At 39.1% G+C, this 21,335-nt stretch overlaps 1 pseudogene; it reads left to right on the plus strand.

The window, feature by feature from the left end:
* Positions 1-12,700: 12,700 nt before the first annotated feature.
* Positions 12,701-19,591, plus strand: LOC149127098 (transmembrane protein 185B-like; annotated as a pseudogene).
* The last annotated feature ends 1,744 nt before the right edge of the window (positions 19,592-21,335 follow it).

Consider the following 21,335-nt stretch of genomic DNA (forward strand, 5'->3'; position numbering starts at 1 on the left):
ACAACCACAGAGGGAGAGATGCGATTGTTATTCTCATTTTGTAAACAGATGGGGAAAATGGAAGCTTCCTCAGAGAGGGTAAGAAATCCTCTCCCACGCAACCGAGAAGTGGTGAGGCAGGGATCGGAACTCAGGTCACGCCTGACTGCGAAGACTGAGTTCCTTTTTGCTGCATATACAGCAGCTGCAAGAACAGACTGTACGTCCCGTGTCATACTTCTACCCCTTGAAACGTTCTCCTTCCTCACATCCTCACGTCCTATGTTTCTCAATATGGAAGTGACAGATGGGTACATTCTTGTGAAAATTCACACAATACGTAATTCTGTAGACTAAAGTGTGGAAGCTCGGTGTCCCCAAACCTTAGCGAGTAGGGTATGCATCATTTTTACACTCTTCTTTGGCATCCATAGATGCATAATACATACTTTTTATTTTACATCAGTGGGATTATAAATTTTATTCTGCAACTTGTCTCTTTTCCTTAAGAATATATCTTTTCTAGGGGCCGGCGCTGTGGCAGCCCCGGTCTACGGTGCTGGCATGCCTTATGAGTGCTGGTTCAAGTCCCGGCTGCTCCACTTACAATCCAGCTCCCTGCTGATGCTCCTGGGAAAGCAGCAGAGGATGGCCCAAGTGCTTGGGCCCCTGAACTCACATGGGAGACCTGGAAGAAGCTCCCAGATCCTGGCTTCAGATTGGCTCAGCTCTAGGTGTTGAGGCCATTTGGGAAATGAACCAGCGATGGAAGACCTCTCTGTCTCTGTCTCTACCTCTCTCTGTAACTTCATCTTTCAAATAAATAAAATCAATCTTAAAAAAAAATCTGATAGATTTTCAAGATTTGTATATATATATATAATATATATGTATATATATATATTTTTTTCCAGTGTAGGAAAAGATCTTAATTTATTTAACCTTTCTCTTACTTTGGGGCACTTAGGTTGTTTTAATTACAGTCAATACTGCAATGAACATCTGTGTACATCTTTGAACATATGTGAATGTTTCTCTAGGTTGTATTTTTAGAAGTCCAATTTCTGGAGCAAATGATAAGCACGTGGTAGATTTTGATAGATAATGAAAAATTACCCCTCAAAAAGTCTGTACCAGGGTAGGCATTTAGCCTCATGGCTAAGACGCCTGTGCCCATATTGGAATGCCTGACAATTCCTGGCTCCAACTCCAGACTCCAGCTTCCTGCTGGTGCAGATGCTGGGAGGCAGAAGTAATGGCTCAAATAGTTGATCTCTTATTGCCCATATGAGAGGCTGGGATTGAGTTCTGGCTTCAGGCTTCAGCCTCCAAAGCTGGTGGATGGGAACTATCATTCTCTGTCTCTCTGTTTTGCAAATAAATAAATAAATGAATTTTATTTAGAGGCAGGCATTTGGTACAGCAGCTAGGATGATGCTTGGGATCTTTGAATCCATATTGGAGTGCCTAGGTTTAAATCCTGGCTCTGCTGTCAATTCCAGCTTCCCTCTAATATGTGCTCTGGGAGGCAGCAGGTGACAGCTTAAATAGTCATGTCTCTACTACCTGTGTGAGAGACCCAGATTGAGTTCCTGGCTTCTGGGCATTTGGGGAGTGAACAATGGATGGAAAGTCTCTCTGTCTTTTTATCTCTCTGCCTCTCAAATACATTAAAAACAGAAACAATTTATAAAAAAAAGACTATACCAATCTGTGATACTGTCAAATGTGAATATTATGGAATATGTCTGTTTTCCTCCATATTCACAAGGATAAGATATTATTAGTCTTCTAAGTTTTCTCTCAGTTTTACAAGTAATTTTTATTTATTTAATTTGATTAATTCCCCAAATGCCTGCCATAGCTGGAGCTGGACCAGCCTGAAGTTAGGAGCCTAGAACTCCATCCAGATTTCCCACTTGGGTGACAGGGAACCAACTGCTTGAGCCATTGCCTTCTGCTTGCCAGAGGGTGCACTAGCAAGAAGCTGGAATTAGAAGAGGAGCCTGGACACGAACCCTGGCCCTTTGATAATGAGCTGTAGTATCCCAAGTTCCTTCTTAATGGCTTCACCAAATGCCAGAACTTACTAGCAGATAATTTTGTTTTGTCGAGAGGTAAAATATTTTCTATGTTTATTAGCCATTTGTGTGTCTTCCTGTAAAGCAATTCTTCAAATACTTTGTTCACTCTTCAGTTGGATTATTTAGTGTGTTTTTTTTTTTTTTTTTTTGTTATTGAAACATCCTAGTGTTACAGTCTGGACAATTGTTGCTCTTGCCTAAGTCTCTGAAGCTTGAGGAGATGTAAAACCGCAGGGACAGTTGATTAATTATCCAAGGTAGTTCTGCTAGTTCCAGGGGCTGTGTCCTGCTGGACTTTCTGTAGTGGGACCTTGGCCCCTTTCTGGCTATCTAACTTCCCTTTATTTTAGTCTAGGTATTAAGCTTTTTGTTGATATGGTAAGCTACCTGATGGCCTTCCCCAAATTTTCTTTTTTGTAAGTAGCTGGCAATGATTTCTATTGATTACAAAACAACTCCAAATGTTGTGGTAATTTACAAGAGAGTGGATCCTAGTCAAAAGACCCTCAAGGAGATGAGGAAGATCTGGAACTAGTTATAGCCTGAATGAAGATGAAGGCAATGAAAATCCTATCAGTATTCAAAGATGGTGAAGCAATTATTTTTATGTAAAGTTATTTAAAATATTGCTGTGGTCACCTGAAATGAAACATCTATTGAGGATAAGACTGTTGTTGCCATAAGTGAGTATAGAGGGACGTAAGTAATTCAAGACTATGAGTAGGACAGGTGCTTCAGGGCCCTGGGCAGCTTAAAGGAAAAGAATAGCAAGTGAAAGTTTCTAAAGTTTTGACTTAAGTTCATTCGATTGAAACTGGAAATTGTATTAGAGGTAATGTAAATGACTATCTCTTGAAACCTAACGACTGATAAAGTTCAATAGTAAATCAAAGCTTGATCCAATGAGCTGCCAAAATTACATTATCAGTTGAATTCATTGCTTTGTTGAATCTTTTATATGAGCATTAAGTAATCAATAAAGAAAAAGTGAGAGAGAATTTTAATAGGGATATACAAGAGACTTTAGAAGACATTGGTTTATATTGAGCTCCAAATTCCCACTAATGGTTGCTTGCTCTCCATATGGAGCAAGGCTTCCTCCAAGGTCAGATGAGGCTATTTTAGCAGTATCAGCTGACACAGATATGTTGTGAAAGCACACTGAACTCATCATGCCCTTCGTTGTTTCTCTAAGCATAAATAGGGTTAGGTGCCAGACTGTTGCTTGGGGCCAATTACAAAATTGAACATCTTAAAAGAAGAACTTACACACAAACTGATTTAATTAAAAAGTCTCATTGCTGTATAGTATTCCACTGTATTTCTATGCAACCATTTTTACTTTACTATTTATGGACATTTGGATCATTTCTATTTTAAGATAACATAAAGAATGATGTGCCAATACATATTTTTTGGTGAACTGCATTTTAATTGATAATATATTAGGGAGAGTATATATGTTTGATTTTGGTAGATAAGTTGTACTACTTTACATTCCTACCAGCGTTTCACCTGCTTTACAAAGCCTTCTTACCATGATATTGCTAGTCTTTTTCATTTTAGCCATTCTGATAGATATGTAGTGATCTCACTGTGGTTTTGCTTGGCTTTTCTCTGCTGACTAATGAGCTTGAGCACTCTTTCCCATGTTTGTTGGCCATGTGGATACTCACTCATGTGCAGTGTCTCACAAGAAGTACACACGGTAAATTTCCTCGCCACTGTTTATCCATTGTATTATCTGCTTAAAAAATTGATTTGTAGCCATATTTACAAAGTCTACATATGAGTTCTTTTTGGGCACTGACAAGTGCTGCAAACATCTTCCACTTTGACTTTCCTCTTACTTAGTGATGTCTTTTGGTAAATACAGCCTAACTTTATTTTGTTCATGGTATTTTTCTTTGAACAGAAGTTAAAATTTTTAGGTATTGCAAAATAAATTTTATTATAGATTATAAATTTTGTATCTTTCTTAGGAAGGCCATTTCTGCCTGAAGGTTTAAAACGTCTTCTTTCATAATTTCCATTTGTAAGTAGTAGTTATTAAGTATCACCTCAGTCTCCCCACTTCATTTTATACTAGTTATGCCCTGTTTAGAATAAAACAAGTGGTTTTGTATCTGTGGATTTGTTTTAAATTTCTTTATTCTATTCTACTGCATCAATATAGTTCTGTTTGATGTCCATAGCCCACAAATAAATTTTGACATCTGATAGGGCAAATGCCATTAGATTGTTTTTTTACCATTATTCTTGGTATATTCTCTTTAATATAAATTTAGAATCAGCTTATGAAATTCCATACTTTACTGTTGGAATTTTGATTGGGATTGCATTAAGTGTGTATTTTAATTTGAGAATAGAATTTGTATTTTTAAAATATTAGGTAGCATTATTTTGGAAAATAATATACCTCTCCAATTAGCAAAATATACTCATGATCTTTAATAAAGTTTTCTTTATATAGTTCCTATTTACTGATGGGAATTTTATTCCAGAGTACTTAATGTCATAACAATGCTAACTGTTGGTAATGGTGTCCTATCTTTCATTATATTTTCTAAACTATAAGAGTACTTCAAGAACTTTCTGGAAATTATGGATTTGAAAGATAAATTTAATAAAGAGGGGGAAATGGAGCTAATTGCCTTATTTGAAAACTTTACTCTGAATATATGTCTTGAAATATTGTACTATACCCCATAAAATATATTACACATTATTAACATTTTTGAAATTAAAAAAGAAAAGATAAGCTGTATTTTGGTGCAAAAAATTTTGAAGTTTATGTATAATTGTTTTATAATATGCAATTTCCACCAACTTAACTAACATACTTAACTACTAACATACTTTTTTCTAGTCAATAAGTGTTTTTTAACTTTTATTTAATAAATATATATTTCCAAAGTACAACTTTTGGATTATAGTGGCTTTTTCCACCCATAACCACCTTCCCACCCACAACAATCCCTTCTCCCACTCCCTCTCCCATCCCATTCTTCATCAAGATTCATTTTCAATTATCTTTATATACAGAAGATCAATTTAGTATATACTAAGTAAATATTTCAACAGTATATATATTCAACAGTAAATATTTCAACTAAATCTATTTAGTATATACTAAGTAAAGATTTCAACAGTTTGCACCCACACAGAAACACCAAGTCTAAAGTACTGTTTGAGTACTAGTAATTCACATAGTACAACACATTAAGGACAGAGATCCTACATGAGGAGTAAGTGTACAGTGAATCCTATTGTTGATTTAACAATTGACACTCTTATTTATGATGTCAGTAATCACCTGAGGCTCTTGTCATGATCTGCCAAGGCTATGGAAGCCTCTTGAGTTTGCCAACTTTGATCATATTTAGACAGGGCCATAGTCAAAGTGGAAGTACCTTCAGAGAAAGGTACCTCCTTCTTTGATGGTCCATTCTTTCCGCTGGGATCTCACTCACAGAGATCTTTCATTTAGTTTTTTTTTTTTTTTTTTTTTTCCAGAGTGTCTTGGCTTTCCATGCCTGAAATACTCTCATGGGCTTTTTAGCCAGATCCAAATGCCTTAAGGGACTACTAACATACTTAACTACTGTCTAAGAATTATTTCAATCCTGTAATCTTGTGTCTGTTCACCTAATTACCTTTCTTATTAATACTCATAACTTACATTAGATTCTCTTAGATATACATGTTATTTGATATCTGTTGTAGCATCAACCAATTTTGTGTTCTTGATGATGTATGATATATAAAAATGTGATTGAAATATTTTAGAAGAAAAATAAGTTACAAACAGCCATTGCTCCTCTCACTGCTGATTTGTCAAAGAGGAGTGCTGTGTTCCTGGTAGAGACTACATACAACTTTTGGAGTTCTGATTGGATGTGGAGCACCTTCATAAATGTCTGCAGCCTGCATTTGAGAACTAGTTAAAAGGGGCATGAGGAGAGGCACAATTTGTATCTATTGCATAATTGCTATAGCTTCTGCAAAATATTTTTGCAACATTTATTGTTGCTCTTCCTTTCCTGAATGAGCACAGGTTCCTGTGCTGTCTAGACATCCTCGAATCCTACCTATTCATTTGGCCGGTAGACATAAAGCTCGTACTGTTCAGCAGACACTGGGGATAAAGAATTAAGCAATATTTACCTTCTTTAAGGAGTGTGTTGCTTACTAGGATGTCCCATCAGTAGATGACTGATTAGGCCTGGAGTTCCTGTGTGTGAAATAATATTAAACAACCTGATTACACAGGTAATGAGAATTCAACTCAGAGCTTGAAATTGACACATAATGCTATGGAGGTTTTGGAATAGATCCAGAAAACGTTTGCTATTCCTCATCACTTCAGACTTGTGAATGTTGATTGTATCACAGAATTTTAAATCTGAAAGGATCACCCAGTTCATTCTACAGATGAGGAGAGGCCCAAAGGGGCCATTTACCTTTGCCGAGTGAGTAATCTGTGTAAATGCCACGATGTGAAATCAACACCTGTCTAGACCTTCCATCTAAGACAGCTTTCATTATGCCATATATAATTTACTCTTCCTCAGGTGATGTTCAAAGCAGTGTTATAGTTGGATTTAGATCAGGTTTTTTTTTTTTTTTTTTTTTTTTTTTTGGTGTCAGTTTTAAGACATTATGAAATGTTACTGTTGGGTTTTCAGGATTTCTAAAACTAAGATTAATTTGAAATCATTGTAAAACAACTCATTATATACACATATATAATAGTCTTCCTTCCCTCTCTCTCTCTCCCTCCCTCCTTCCCTTCCCTTCCCTTCCCTTCCCTTCCCTTCCCTTCCCTTCCTTTCCCTTCCTGTCTTTTTATAATCTGTAGTCCAACTACACAATCAAATGGTTGTTGAAACAATAGATGAGCAATAGATGGCCCCTGATTTTAAGGAGTTTAAAGTGTAGTTAGGGATACAGGACAATGAATTCAGATCTAAAAATCATGGCAAGGTAAATAGAGAAGTCAAGGCTATGTGTATAACCCAGGGCAGAGCATTTTACAGTCTACTGGGTAAAGGTAGAGGAATGCTAGGTCTTAGTGGATAGGGAAGATTTCAGGGTGGAATGAATGGAAGGCAGATGGCTGGGGAGGGGTCAGTAGTTCAGGCAACAGTACTTGATAAGTTGACCTAGAGGGGAAACTTGTAAAAGTTTAGGCGAAAACCACGCTATATAGAGTGTTTAACTATGATAAGTATGAAAGTTAGAGTTAAGAACTTTGTTCTGTTGGCAGTGGGGAACAAGTGAAATTTTCAAGGAGAGTTAAATCTGCAAGATGGTGTTTCAGAAAGACTAACCTGTTGGCCAGACACAGTCTTAAGTCAGGGAGAAAACCAGAGACAAATAGATCATTTAGTAGGCACAGGGGTGGAAACAAAAAGGATGGGAAGAATGCAAGATACATCATTAGGCTGAATTGAGTAAAAATAGTTACTGAGTGAAAATGCAACAAAGTAGCTTCAAGATCAAAATATTTAAGTGTGAAGGGCTGTGGAGAGGGGCCTTCAATGTGAAACACCATATCAAGGGGTGGATGAGGTGGGAACCATGATGTGAGAACTATTTTCCTTGTGATGTTTTGGGTAACTTCTTACCAGGTTTTGCATCGCATTTTTAGCACTCCTTGCTTAGGGCATGGATGGTGAAAGAAGAAATTTGTATTTTCTTACTTTTCCCTGCGTAATATTGTACAAGTGGAGTAGTGTGGCAAAACAATGCTGTTGTTCCCTTTTGCAAAATCAATAAAACTCCAGCGCTGGATTCCACGTGGACGATAACGGATGCTACATCCTCCTGTGGAACTGAGTGTGCTGGTAAGTGAGATATTTTGCTTTCTCAGGTTATGCTGGCAAAATAAAGCAAAATCCAAGCATTTCCTGACAGAAAATTAGGAAAATGAATCTGCCAATTGCTGAAGTATCGTTAAGAGTGCTAGGGTTTGAATTCGCAGTGTTTGATGTCACAATTAATTTATCACCGTCAAAGTATGACTTCCTGTTGTTGACCTCACACCAAAAAGGCATAAAGGAGTTTGTGAAGTGAAGCTTCTTGGAAGTCGAATGGCTCATCCAAAACAGCGTTTTAATGATTTAAGTAAAAATGAATCAGAAACATGTGGCTTTAATTTCCCTTAAAATTCACATGGGTTTGAAACTTAAAGGAAAATAGTACTTGGCACAATGTGTTTAGGGTTTGGTTAAACTCAAAACATTTGAAAAACCCTTTGGAATACTGGAGGACTTCAAAATACATCTGCGTTTGCCCATCTGTGTGGGCATGGTTAGAAAACCCTCTTCCTTCGTGGCACTATTCAAACATCCTATCAACATGTCTTAGCTTTTAAAAGGTTTAATTAGGATGAAATCAACAAATTTTATTGATTGCCTACTATGTGCACTCAATAAAGCGGAGAGCCAAAGTTTTTCCCCATTTCACAGTTTTACTAGAGCCTGGTCAAGGGAAAGCCCCATGCAGACAAAGTCCAAGTGGGCCACTAGTGCGATCCTTTGGGTGTTAGCAATCCCATTACATTAACCATTCATATTCATAGCCTTGGCTGTTGTAGGATTCCATTAAGTTTCAGGGACCTGAAAATGAAAAGTTTTGTATATGTGGTATTGAGTCAGAATCATGCATTGCTTTGCGTTTTAAAAGACAATCTTAAAAGGTCATTTTGGTGTGTATTGAAAAGACAATACATGCTTAAAAATGTTACATTCAGGATGTTAATTAAAATATGTAAAGAGCACCATGAAAATGAGGAAAACAAGAGATTGGCAAAGTAACCTCTCTGCAGTTGCAATCCCAACTAACATGTGGAAGACCAGTTGTTAGCAACTCAGTGGCAAGGGTATTTTGTAATGAAACCCACAGAGGTTCTGCCCGAAATGTGCTTGTATTATTTATAGCCAATTATATTAGTCCCAAAGCTGAGTGACACCTAGGGAGATAATTGAATTTCTTAGATTTCGCCCTCTACACTCTCTGCCATGATCAGAAAAACACAATTTTGAATGCTCCTGTCTCTTAGGGTAAGACCACGCAGCCTGTGTAATTGGATAAGTCTCCGGGGAAAGCTGGCTTCTCCACTGCATTTTATAAACGCTTTATGGAAAGTTAGCCTCGATTTTTTACGTAACTCTTTCAAAAGACAAAAAGGAGGAGACTTGCAATAATCTCTTGTCACTTTTACCCAAGGAAGCTGATGAACCTTAATCATACACAAAACACTCCTTAAGGAAGTTGCCTCCTAGGGTTTGGGCTTCATGAGAGCAATATGATTTAGCAAAGGACAGCAATGGTGACTTGAGTAAATAGCAAAACGCAGCTCTTTGAGAAGATCCCTCCCCCAATCCTGCCATTCTTAAAAAAAAAAAAAAAAAAATCCTGGATGATTGTGGTTGGTAATCAGACCTCGGGAGAGGCTGTCATATACAGTGCCCCAGGTAATTGTGATCAACTTAGATAACCAGTCCACAGGTTATAAAAAGATGACATGTTGACATATGGGAGATACCGGGAAATATCTATCTACACTCATATAAAAGTTTGTATAGCTCTTCTAATCTCTTTTCGTATTTACGCTCCTTGATGACCATCTGACATTCTTGGCAAACTTAGGAGGAAATCAACTGTAGATATAATATCCACCACTTTAATTTAGCAAATTTGAGATCCTGAGATTTGAGAATATTGGAGGAAGCAAAGCAGTGTGTCTTTCATTAAAGGGGGCAGGGAGGTTAATGGAGACTTCTGCATTACTCAGAGCCCAGTTTCCTATGATCCCTGAGCCACAGCTCTATTATTCGCATCTGCTCTGCTGGGGAGATGTTACAATATCCCCCACAAACCTGGATACGTAGTTGGGCGGAAGCTCTTCCTCATGGTTGCTAAAATCGCCTTGCTGTGGCTGCTCCTGCTGCTGTAGAACTGTTAAGGGAGGCACTGGTGGTGGACAAAGGAAATGGCCAACAAACACATTACAGGCTATAAGCCTAGAGAACAGCCACGGGAAACATTTCATTTCTTCAATTAATTATATAATGGGGCAAGGTGTTCCCGGCACTGATTACTCTTCATGAAAGGCTTTTTGAGATGGGAATAAATAGAGGATTTGGGGGAGGGGATATGAATTAAAGCAACCTTTCCCCCTCCTCTCATATTTCCACATAAATTAATTCTACAATTTAATAAACTAACAGGTGGTTCCACTTCAGGCTGAGCAGATGTTAGACCGAATGAATGGAGTCCCCTCTTGTGTTCAACGTATCCCTGAGCTCACCCGTTCTTTATCTCTTCCCTTTCCCTTTTCTTTCCCTTCGATTCTGCCAGATTTATGAGCAGCCACAGTATGAGCTGTTTTGTTTCGACGATATGAATATTAATGACTGACATGCGTTGATTTTAAACGTATTAGTGACATTCATAATCCTGAGTATGTAGACATTTTTCACCAGATAAAAAGGTACCAGATTGCCGTGCCAGCAAATTTCCTTCTCTGACTGTAAGTTGATCATTTCTAGGGCTGTGCAGAAGGGACTCTCCATTGGTAGCTTGTTCCAGAAGCAGTTAAGGGAAAATTCAAAATTCCATCTGTAATGCAGAGAATCCTTATGTGGCCCAGTGTTCCCTCAGCAACATCCTTGACTCCCTGCTTAGCCAGTTCTGGGAAACAATTCCCCAGGTTTGGGAAGAAGAGCTTTCCATGCTTCTTCCTCTTCAGACCTAGACATGATTCTTTGCTCTTTTTAAGTTTCACAGATTTTGTAAACAATGAGATATGAGAAGTGAATCAAGAAACTAAGACAATTGCTGTGGCCAATGAATCTTCTTACAATTGTTTCCCTGGGGAAAAGCATTCTGACAATATTCAAAACAACAATTGCTAAATTAAAACTTTTCATTGTTATATTAAAGTTATACATGTGTACACACACACACACACACACACACACACATATATATACACTCAGGCTTTTGAAGTACTTTAAATTATACTTAATAAAGACTTACTGAATCATACTTCTTACTCTCTGCTAAAAATACACATGGAAGTTTATGGTGTGTTCCTGGCTCTCCCAAAGTTATGATGAAAGTCACTGTCTCCCCTAGGGAGTAGCCAGACATAGCTGAGATGTTGCTGATGAGAGGAAAAAGTCACCCGTAGTCATTGACCATCAAGATTGAGATGAGACTGAAAATATCCATTGCATTCTTTGCATTTCCTCTTTCATTCTTTTTCTTATGGCTTATGCTTCAAGAAGAAGGGAAGATAAAGAAGACAATAAAAAGGAAGGTAGGAATTCTCTAGATGGGACGATTTTCACAGTCATTCCTGAATTTTCGCAGAAAAGCACCACAGCATAAACTCTGTTTCTATCACTGAATGTCAGTGGGAAAGTTCCTGGCATCATCTCCATAAACAAAGTTGTTTCTTCTACTATAAAATGAAGTTCCCGGGACCAGTAGGGATGCAGAGAGTTCTAAGAATGCGAGGTTAATCCGTGAGCCAGAGTGAGCCAGGAAAGAAATTCCCCCTGGCGGCCAGCTGGGTATAAAGGCCCACATCCCTACTTCCTCTGAACTTGCAATGCCTCTCTGGATGCCACTGGCTTCAGCCTGTTGTTTCTTTTATCACCGTTACTCTAATTTTTGTTGCTCCTGACCTTGAGTTTATCTATCAGACCTTATTCAGCAGTGTACTTGATGTTGATTTGACAATGTGATTCTCATTTGTTACATTTCTCACTTGACTTCCTGTATTCAATTTCTTCCTGAATTTGACCTCTGAGTTCCTGACCCCATGCTGACAGCCTGACTTCAGCTCTGATAAATTCTTCCTAATAAGCTCAGTGTCAAAGACCTGAGGCCTTTCCCCTGGTAGAGGCTATTGTCCCCTGAATATCCTTATCTGAGATGTTAAAGAAATAAAATGTTGTTAAGGACACTCTCTACCAGGTATCAAGTACCTGTTGCGTTCTAGACTTTGTGATGGGAATTTTATGTTACTTCTAACTTAAAGTGGTACCTCTAAAACCTGAGGCTGTATGTAGTGGAGCATAACAGTGCAAACCCTGGAATTTGGATCGCTGAGTTTGTATTCTAGTCACACTCATTAACTCTGTGCCTTTGGGTAAATTGCTAAAACTCACTGTGCTTCAGTTTTCTTATATCTAAAGTGAGGATAATAATAGCTCCCGTCACATAGCGTTTTTGTGATGATTGAAGGATTTAAAATAAGGAATTTGATTATTATAAAGAGAAACCTTAATAACTGCTCATTATTATAGTTATTATTACTATTTTAGATCAATATTGTTGCGAAGTATGAGTACATTAAAATATCATGGAAGACTTTTGACACAGGGTTAAGATGCTGTTTGAGATGCCTTCAGCTTCCTGCTAAGGCACACCCTGGGGGGCAGTGGTTGATGGCTCAAGTAGTTGGGTTCCAGCCATTTAGGTGGAATATGCAGAATGAGTTCCCAGATCCTGGTTTTGAATTGACTCAGCCCTGGCTGTTTTGGTCATTTGGGGAAGGTACCAGTGGCCGGGAGATCTCTATCTGTCTTTCTCTCTCCACCCTTCAAATTAAAATAAGTATGAAATACTATTTGTTACTTTGCGCCGTGAACCCCAGGGGTCTGTTTCAGGACTTCAACCCAGGTAAGTTCGTCATCTACGCCTGCCTGCTTCTCTTCTCCACGCTGCTGCCCCTGTGCCTGGACAGTGTCCTCCAGGGGAGCTCCTGGGTGGTCTTTGCACCCATGTAGCTGTGGAAGCTCCTGGTCATGGTGGACACGACGGCGGGCGCAGGTGTGTGGATGTGCAACCCCGCTACTGCACCGAGCGTGAGTCCTGTGTGGAGCTCAAAGCCATGTTGATCGCCGTGGGCACCCACCTGCTGCTGGTCTCTGACCGGCTGGGGAGGGACACCCACTTCTCGCTTCTGGTCTTCATGCCCCTCTTCTTCGTGTCGCTGGTGTCTTTGGCCGACTGCATGTGGGGCTTCCGGCACTACCAGTCGCTGGAGCTGGAGCTGCTGTGTTCGGTCAACATCCTGCAGCCCTGAGGCTGGATCGCGTTATCCACTGGCCATGGCTGGTGGCGTTCGTGCCCCTGTGGATCCTCATGTTCTTACTGTGCATGGTCGTGCTCTACTACATTGTGTGGTAGCTGCTATTTCTGCGCTCGCCGGACTTGACTGCCGAACAATGGAGGGTGCACGAGACCATGGCGGTCAGCTGGATCACCACCGTCGTGCCTCTGCTCACCTTTGAGGTCCTGTTGATGATCACAGGCTGGGCGGCCACAACACGTCCTCCTGCGTCTCCATCTTCCTCTACGTCTGGCTCTTCATGCTAACCTTGGTGGCCACCACGTTCAGGTGGAAAAGAGGCATTAGCAGGGATTTCTGCCAGTTCCTGCTTGAGAATATTTCCTACGACCTCCATCACGAAGATAAGAGAGGCAGCTGAAGAACCGTGGGTTCCAGAAGTCCCAAAGGGTACTCCCGTGTTCAGGAAGCCCAGGGTGGTCACCCAGAGCCCCAGGGAAGTTCTAGTGCCCTGCCTCCCGAGTTAAATATTCACCCACTGGATGAGGCGCTGCCTGACGGCGCGGGAACCAGGCACATGTGTGCGCAGACTCCAGCTTGCTTGCTTCTACATCTTTGTTTACGCATCCCCAGACCCTGCAGCTGGAAACTGACTGCAAACGCGGCGGTCCCTCGCCCTGTGTCAGACCGAGGCCTTGCAGCAGTGACTCAGTGCACACCGCGGAGAGAGAGGAGCTTATTTTCATACGTGGCTGTGGCATGTGTGTACACGTGTGTGTGTGTGTGTGTGGCAGGGGGGACCTTGCTTTTCAGGTTGCTGCATCAGTTGAATTGCTTCAGTGAGTCCTCACAAGGAGTCACTACACAGCTGTTTTTGTTTTTTTATTGCTACTATACCTATCAAAAGTATCGTTCAAAAAATATTTTTTACAATAATATTTTAAATTTATTTTTCAAATAATATTTCAGATTGTGCCCATTGTGATGGGATGGCAGCTGCAGTGAGCTCTCTTCCCCACATTTTTTAAACCTCACTGTTGTGATTTCCAGTGTTGCTACTGGTAAAATAGTTTTTCTTTGGGCGTTGCTGATGCTGGTCTTTGATATTTTACTAGGTGAGTTTTTCTAATGGAGTGAGTCCATGCATATAGAGTATTAATATGAACATTTCAGCTATGTAATATATTATGTTGAATTCCAGTCCTCTGCAGTATGATGTTTTATGTTTTTTACAAAGGTTTTTATGTAAAGAAATGTGTTAAATGCAGATGTAAAAAAGTAAGAAATATTATTTGTTACTTTGTTTAGATTTGCTTTTAATTACTCATTTCATAAAAAGTTATGTATTCTATTCTCTTCTAAACAGCTATGTTACATTACTTTTAGTTTTGTTTGCAATGAAAAGTGGAGCCCTGGAGATACCTGGAAGATCTTGCCATTTTATAATATTTCTACTTCCATGGACTCCTCCTGCCAAACAAGTGCAATTTTTGTTTTAGTGAGAAAAGGATTAGAAAATAGGAACACACCCAGAGAAGGCTGACTTACCACCCACACCTGCAGCAGAAGTGATCCCCTGGGTGTCGCCTGTCAGGTAAGACCTGAGTTGCATTTAATGGCATCAGGTACATTGTTGCTGTTCTGATGTTTCTGCTTCTAAACTGTCAGAATCTGATCTTGGCTAGAGAGGACCTAAGATACAAGTCATATGATTCTATAGAAGTGACTCATTTGACAAGTGTTTATGGAATAGCTTGCCTAGCTCTGGGAGTTGAGCCATAAATAGGTCACAGAAGTGCCATCTTATCTTGTTATTTACATACTAACGGAGGAAATGATGAGATGGAGAACGAGAAAGATGGCGCTGTGATGGTGTGTGGCGGCATGGTGTGGTTGGGCATCTTTTACATGGGGTGGTTGAGGAGACAGTGGAAAGAAGTCAACCATGTGGAAACTTGAGGCTGAGGGTCTAACAGAGAGCATAATCCCACTCAAGAAAATTCCCTGAAGCGAGAACGAACATGGTCTTGGAGCAGCCTGCGATGCAGGCACTGCAGGTGGTGGCTTTACTCGCTATGCCACAGGGCTGGCCCCAAGGAATGGCTTAGATTTTAAGTGAAATTGGAAGTCACCAGAGGATGTTAAGCAGAGGAGTCATACTCAATGTATTTTTTTCCAGGTTCGCCTTGCTGTGTGGATAGTGGATGGCTGGGGAGCCAGAGAGCAAGTGAACAGACCAATGCAAACACCCCTGCAGTGGTCCAGGCCAGAGGTGATGGGGCTTAGGACTGGACCTCTATATGGTAGAGTTGGGAGTATGTTTGGAGGTAGGACTTGGCAATGGATTGGAATTTAGGAAGTGAGGTCAAAATGACCCAAGAAGGAATCCTAAAAGCTTGGCTTGACGAGAGGGATAAATGGTGATAGCACTTCCTTAGACAGGAAAACATTAAGAAGAAACAAGTTTGGCAGCAAAACCAAATGCTTTGTTTGGATCCAGTTATTTTTGGGAAACTATGAACCAAACATATCAGTGACTGCAAAAAGGTTCTTCCCTTGAATCTGTTTGCAGTGGAATAGGAGATTTGAGCTATAGAATCTAAGAATAACTTATGTATTAAAGAATTACTTTTCAAGACATAATATAGACTCATTAATAAAGCCATCTAATTAAAAAGCTCCTTTTGATATTTTGCAGATATGAGGAGAGTTTAAAGCTGAATTTTCATTACACTACCTTTTGAGGGTACTCCAAACATTTGTGGAAAATGTGTATTATGATAAAACGACACATGGATTTCAAACTTTTCTTGCACCAAAATAAGTTTACCATTGAATCCTGTATTTTTTTTTATTTCTTACAGTTTGTTTGAAGACAATATATCTGCTTTTAGAATTGTCATAGTTGATCATTTCAGTATTTCTCTGTGCCACTTTCACATACTTGTTCTTTGGAAATTTTTGTTATCAGACTTTAACAAATTTAATTATGAATGTTTCTTATTCTGACTTGATGTCGATTCTTAATGATGAAAAAGAAAACGACTAATAACAATGATCTAGTTCCTAACAGACAGGTGAAAATTTTATAGGACTTCCAAATCTTCATTACATCTTCAGTGTGAATGCTGTCATTGGGTTCCCTTTCAAGCAATAAGTTCAGGAAGATTTGGAACCCACACATTAAATTACTCTGAACTAATTTGGCAGTCATCACTTCATTTATAGTTTATCTGCCTTTTATTTTATTATATTTTTATAAACATACACTTGAATACTATATTATTTTGTTTTAGTTTTAGATATTCACAACTCTTTGTGATATATTAAAACATAGAAACAATGAATTCCAATCATTTAGAACATCATGAAATACTGAACTTTACTTATTCTCCTATTTAGCTGAGGATTAAATTACAAGTTTAATTTGCTGATTAAAAAAAACCCATCTAGTAGACTGTAATGCATGCAATGATATGTGCTGTTTATATAAATAGCATGGAGGTTAATTCAGACCATTTCATGGAAATGGTTTATGTATTGTAATCATGACTCAGTACACAATTCCCTCTAAATTTAAAACAATGTAAATTAGCCAAGCCAATTTAATTCTTGCCAAGAAAGAATATTCCTTAAAGCCATGTTTTTAAGTTTATTAGGTTAAATGCAACTATATTCTGTAACTAATAAGTGAGAGGATTTATTGAATTTTGAAACCCACTGATTGTAAGTTATGTTTTTAAAGTCATTTAAACAAGTTAAATATGTTTATAATAATTTCATTTCCTATGTGACATCTAACTAATGAGAAAAAAATAAGGCTAAGAGAGAACCGGAGTTGGTTTAATCTTTGTTATGGCCAAAGCCAAGTTTAAATCCTGTCCAAATGCCACTTCTCAATCACAGCTTTAAAAGATTAAACGTGATTATAGTGGTATTTCTCTACTTTTCTGATATACAAGTTCGTGTCAAAGCTATCTTGAAGGCTGCCATTGCATTTCACCTTTGAGGTGAGAAAGTTGCCTGAGCGTACTTCCAGTAAGAAGACACATTGCTTAATATAAATCGGATAGCATGTGCAGCTAATGTGCTGCACTCTCATTGTGCCAAATTCATGTGAATATTCTGGACTGTAAGAAGATAACTTACCTATACTTTTTCCTTTCAGATTATATTTTACAGATTTGAGTAGGTTTTTCTATGCTTAAGAAATTTTTGCTTAATAAGCCTGATTTTCTGCTTGTTTCATTTGGAAGAAAAGCCTAATTTGGTTATGTTGGTTTTAAAAATTTATCTGACCAAGCAGTTACCATACAGTAATTTCTTTCTTTACTCTTTTGGCAGTTGTGGAGTCTGGACTGGGAACTTCGTTTAGAGTTTTTCTTCTCTATTTGATTCATGTTGAACAATGTGAATATAGTTTCTCTACTACTGTCTTTCCTTATTCTTCTTTCTCTTGAACATGGCCTATGAAGAGAACCATGTCTTCCCAAGGGCAATTTTAGTTTTATTGATTTCTTTTTTTAAAACAGATTTATTTTATTTATTTGAAAGACAGAGTTACCGAGAGAGTTAGAGAGAGAGAGAGAGAAAGATCAGTCTTCCATACATTGGTTCATTCCCTAAATGGCTACAACATTGGAGCTAAGCCAATCTGAAGCCAGGAGCTTCTTCCAGGTCTCCCATGTGGGTGCAGGGGCTCAAGGACTTGGGCCATCCTCCACTGTTTTCCCAGGTGCATTAGAAGGGAGCTGGATGGGAAGTGGAACAGCTGGGACTTGAACCAGCACTCATATGGGATGCAGTGCTGCAGACCTGGGCTTTAACCTGCAGTACCACAGCAGGGCCTGCCCCAGTTTTATTTATTTCTGAGATATGTACCATGTATTTGAAGTCTATATCTTATGATAAAAATATTTGGCTTGATTATCACCCAGGATACATTTGGAATAGGTACAGTGAGTTCAGATGTCAAAAACTATGAGTGCTGCATTCCAAGTTTGTCCCCACTCCCCACGTCTCAACAAGCTCTGGCAGAGCTTGGTGTGCTCTGTGCCTCAGCGTCCCAGCCTTGGAAGGGGACTCCTGATGCCTTGCATGGCTGTTCTGAACTCCATGGTCACTTCCAGACTCCTGTCAGTAGCAATGTCTGACGACTTTGGTGCTCATTTAAAGAAGCGAGTGTTAGTGGAAGAGCTGCATCAGCTGACCTCACTTGGTATTTACAGGAGACTTTGGAGAAATTAGCTACTGGGAAGCTGTTTCTTCAAGAATTTTTTTGGGTCCTGCTCTGGTGATAAACCTACCACCTGATAAGCCCTTAACAGTAACTGTACATTTTCAAGATAATTCCATGGCAATAAAAGTGGTCATTGTATGTCACCAAAGGAAATGCATTTGCCTTGGCACTTTAGATATGATGTTTGTTAGAAAATCCACTTTAGAGAGGCTGGCAGTATTCCACATCAGTTAGCCTGCTCCTACCAGGAAGATTCTTGCCTTAGCTGAAGGATCCTTGGCTTCATGCATAAATGTAAATAAGGGTACTTCAAAGAGCTTGTGGAAAAATAGAATTAAAAGGTGAGTTTATTTCAGTGCAAAAAACTTGAAATCTGTGCATAGTTATTTGACAACATGCATTTTACATGAAACTTTTTTAAACCCCTAGCGTGTGACAGGTTCTCTCGAATTTGTTAAGCAAATGTTGATTTGATTTAACATTTATTACATGCCAAGAACAGTGCTACATGTAGGGGATATAATAATAAATAAGACACAACCTCTGTGTGCAAAAGATCTCTGCACAAGAATGGAAAGACATGTAAGCAGATGAGCACACCATATTTGATCAGACAGCAAGCTAGAAGTATACACGGGGAGTGAAAGGAATGAAGAGGAGTCAGTTTTATACGGGACGAGAGGTAACCAGGAAACACTTTGGGAGGTGTCAGACCTCAGCTGAGTCCTGAGAGATGCAGAGTGTGGGTGCGCAGAGGGACAACATTTGGGAAGGGCACCAGTGCAGTGGCTTGCAGGTTACTGAGGCTGCTAAAGCAAAAAAAGCATTCATAATACTTGTTCAATGGATAAGACAGACGTTACTCAGGACCATATAATAGAGATTAGGCTCAACTCTGAATACAAGAAAGCAAAGTGGGAGTTTGTAGCCGAGGAACAGGGTAGGGGAGTCTGTGTGTGGAAAATTATTAAGAAACATCCGGGCTTGAGGGGATGGGGGAGTGTGGGAGCACTCTGGCTAAACTCACTTAATGAGATTCTTGCTGAAGACAGGCCAGAGTGATCAGACATCTGGGGTGCGGGATCCTGCTTATCCTACTTCTCAGGATTCTTGCTTAAAGTGGACAACACAGAGGAAAACCTGGAGCCCAAGTCGGAGTGTAGTCAGGACGATGCAGAAGAGTTTGATGGAGACTGATTGAGGAGATCATCTTTGTCAGGGCTAGGTGGTTTTCAGAATATTGTGGGAGACAAAGCTGGCAACAAGGCAGGAGCAAGATCATAGAGGATCTTGTAAGCCACTATAAGATGTTTGCCTTTGCTCTGTTTTGATGATAAGGGATGGCACTGTACCATCTGGAATTTCCCCTTTAAGAATGAGCTCCCAGAGCTGCATGAAGACTGGATGAGAAGGGAGCCTGTTTGGCACCTAGAAAATGAGTGAGGGGACCAAGGCCTAGCCCAGGAGGGACATCAGGACAGCTGAAATTGAGGCAGCTATAGAGTGAGGTTAGTGGAAGAGTAGGTGGGATATCCTGGAATAGAGTGCATAGGTCTTGTCTTGGTGACTAATTGATTGCAAGAGGCAGAAAGGCCTGGAAGTTGTCCAGGACATTTCCTGGATTTCTGGTCTGGGGAGTCGGACAGATAACAGAGTCACTTTCTAAGCTGGAGACACAGTGGGACCACTTGGCCATGTTCTAACTGTTGGATAAACCTGAAACAAGGGTGTTGATGAATTAAATATAGGATTAATCATGAAGTCCTTTTTCTTCAAGAAAACCTACTAACTTGGTAATTCAGGCCTCTCAGCAAACTCCTGCCTTCCTCTTGTCCAAGATGTGCAGGTAGTTGAAGCTGGATATGTGTTCATCTTGGATTTTCTGGTTGATTTCTTCCATTTTTCACATATGAATGTGTGCACAGCACAAATATTAGCTCTGAAAATATCTTTGTCTGCCTGCACAGTGATTTTCCTAGCAACTTCAGGAAACTGTCAAAGCCCCAGTGAAGTATACAAATATAAGCCAGAGGATTTATGAGGAGGTGAGAATGTGTGTGTAACAATGCTGTTTTTTAAAAAAAGTCTCAGACTTTGTAGAGAAATATAACTGAGGTTAGTGTAATTTTACTGTATTATTATGTGTACATGTCTCTTTAAGCTTTAAAAAATACATGAAAGGATGTGAATTGTCCCCTAGGATCCCCACAATAGAAAGCAATAGTAATTAAGGGGAAAAAAATAAATAAATTGACATGGATGCATTGGAGCTAATATAAATCCTGTGCAATTGGCATAAAGGAATTTGTTATTTTCAAAACAGAACTAAATCTCTTTTCCATTATAGATTTAATTTAAGTAACATGATAAATAGTGGTAAATTGAACTTTATTATGTATTCATGAAATGCAGTTTAATACAATTGTTATTTCTGGCATTTGTGGTTTAAAGATATTCCCTTATGGGTAGATGTTATTTTTAATGTGCAAATTCAGAAATAATGACCTCCAGTTCCACTAGTGAATTAGGGCTGATGTATACACATGGACAACAAGGAGAAAACAGTCGCCAAATTCCTGCCTTTATGAACAGTTCTAGTGCGATCTGCGATCCTTTAAAAACTGACATTACACAAATTATTTTAAGGTTACAGTTGTATTTCCAGTGAAGAAAAAAGTAATAAAGTAAATATTTTCTAAACATTTTTTGAAAGAATGGTCTTTGACAAGGACATATCTGAAAGGGGAAAACTCACTTACCAAGAACAGGTTATTGAAAAATCTCTACACAATTTAAAAAGTATATTAAAAATTCACATGAAATGATGCCTTACCGGCAAGTCTAGAACATAAAATTGGAAACCTAAAAGGAATGGATAAACAGATAAACAGTATACACTAAACAATTTCCACATGCCTCTTTTTCAGGGAATCAGTAGGGA

Source organism: Oryctolagus cuniculus, chromosome 4 (assembly GCF_051225735.1).
Source record: "Oryctolagus cuniculus isolate XC-2025 breed Fujian yellow rabbit chromosome 4, ASM5122573v1, whole genome shotgun sequence".
Taxonomy (NCBI): Eukaryota; Metazoa; Chordata; class Mammalia; order Lagomorpha; family Leporidae; genus Oryctolagus; species Oryctolagus cuniculus.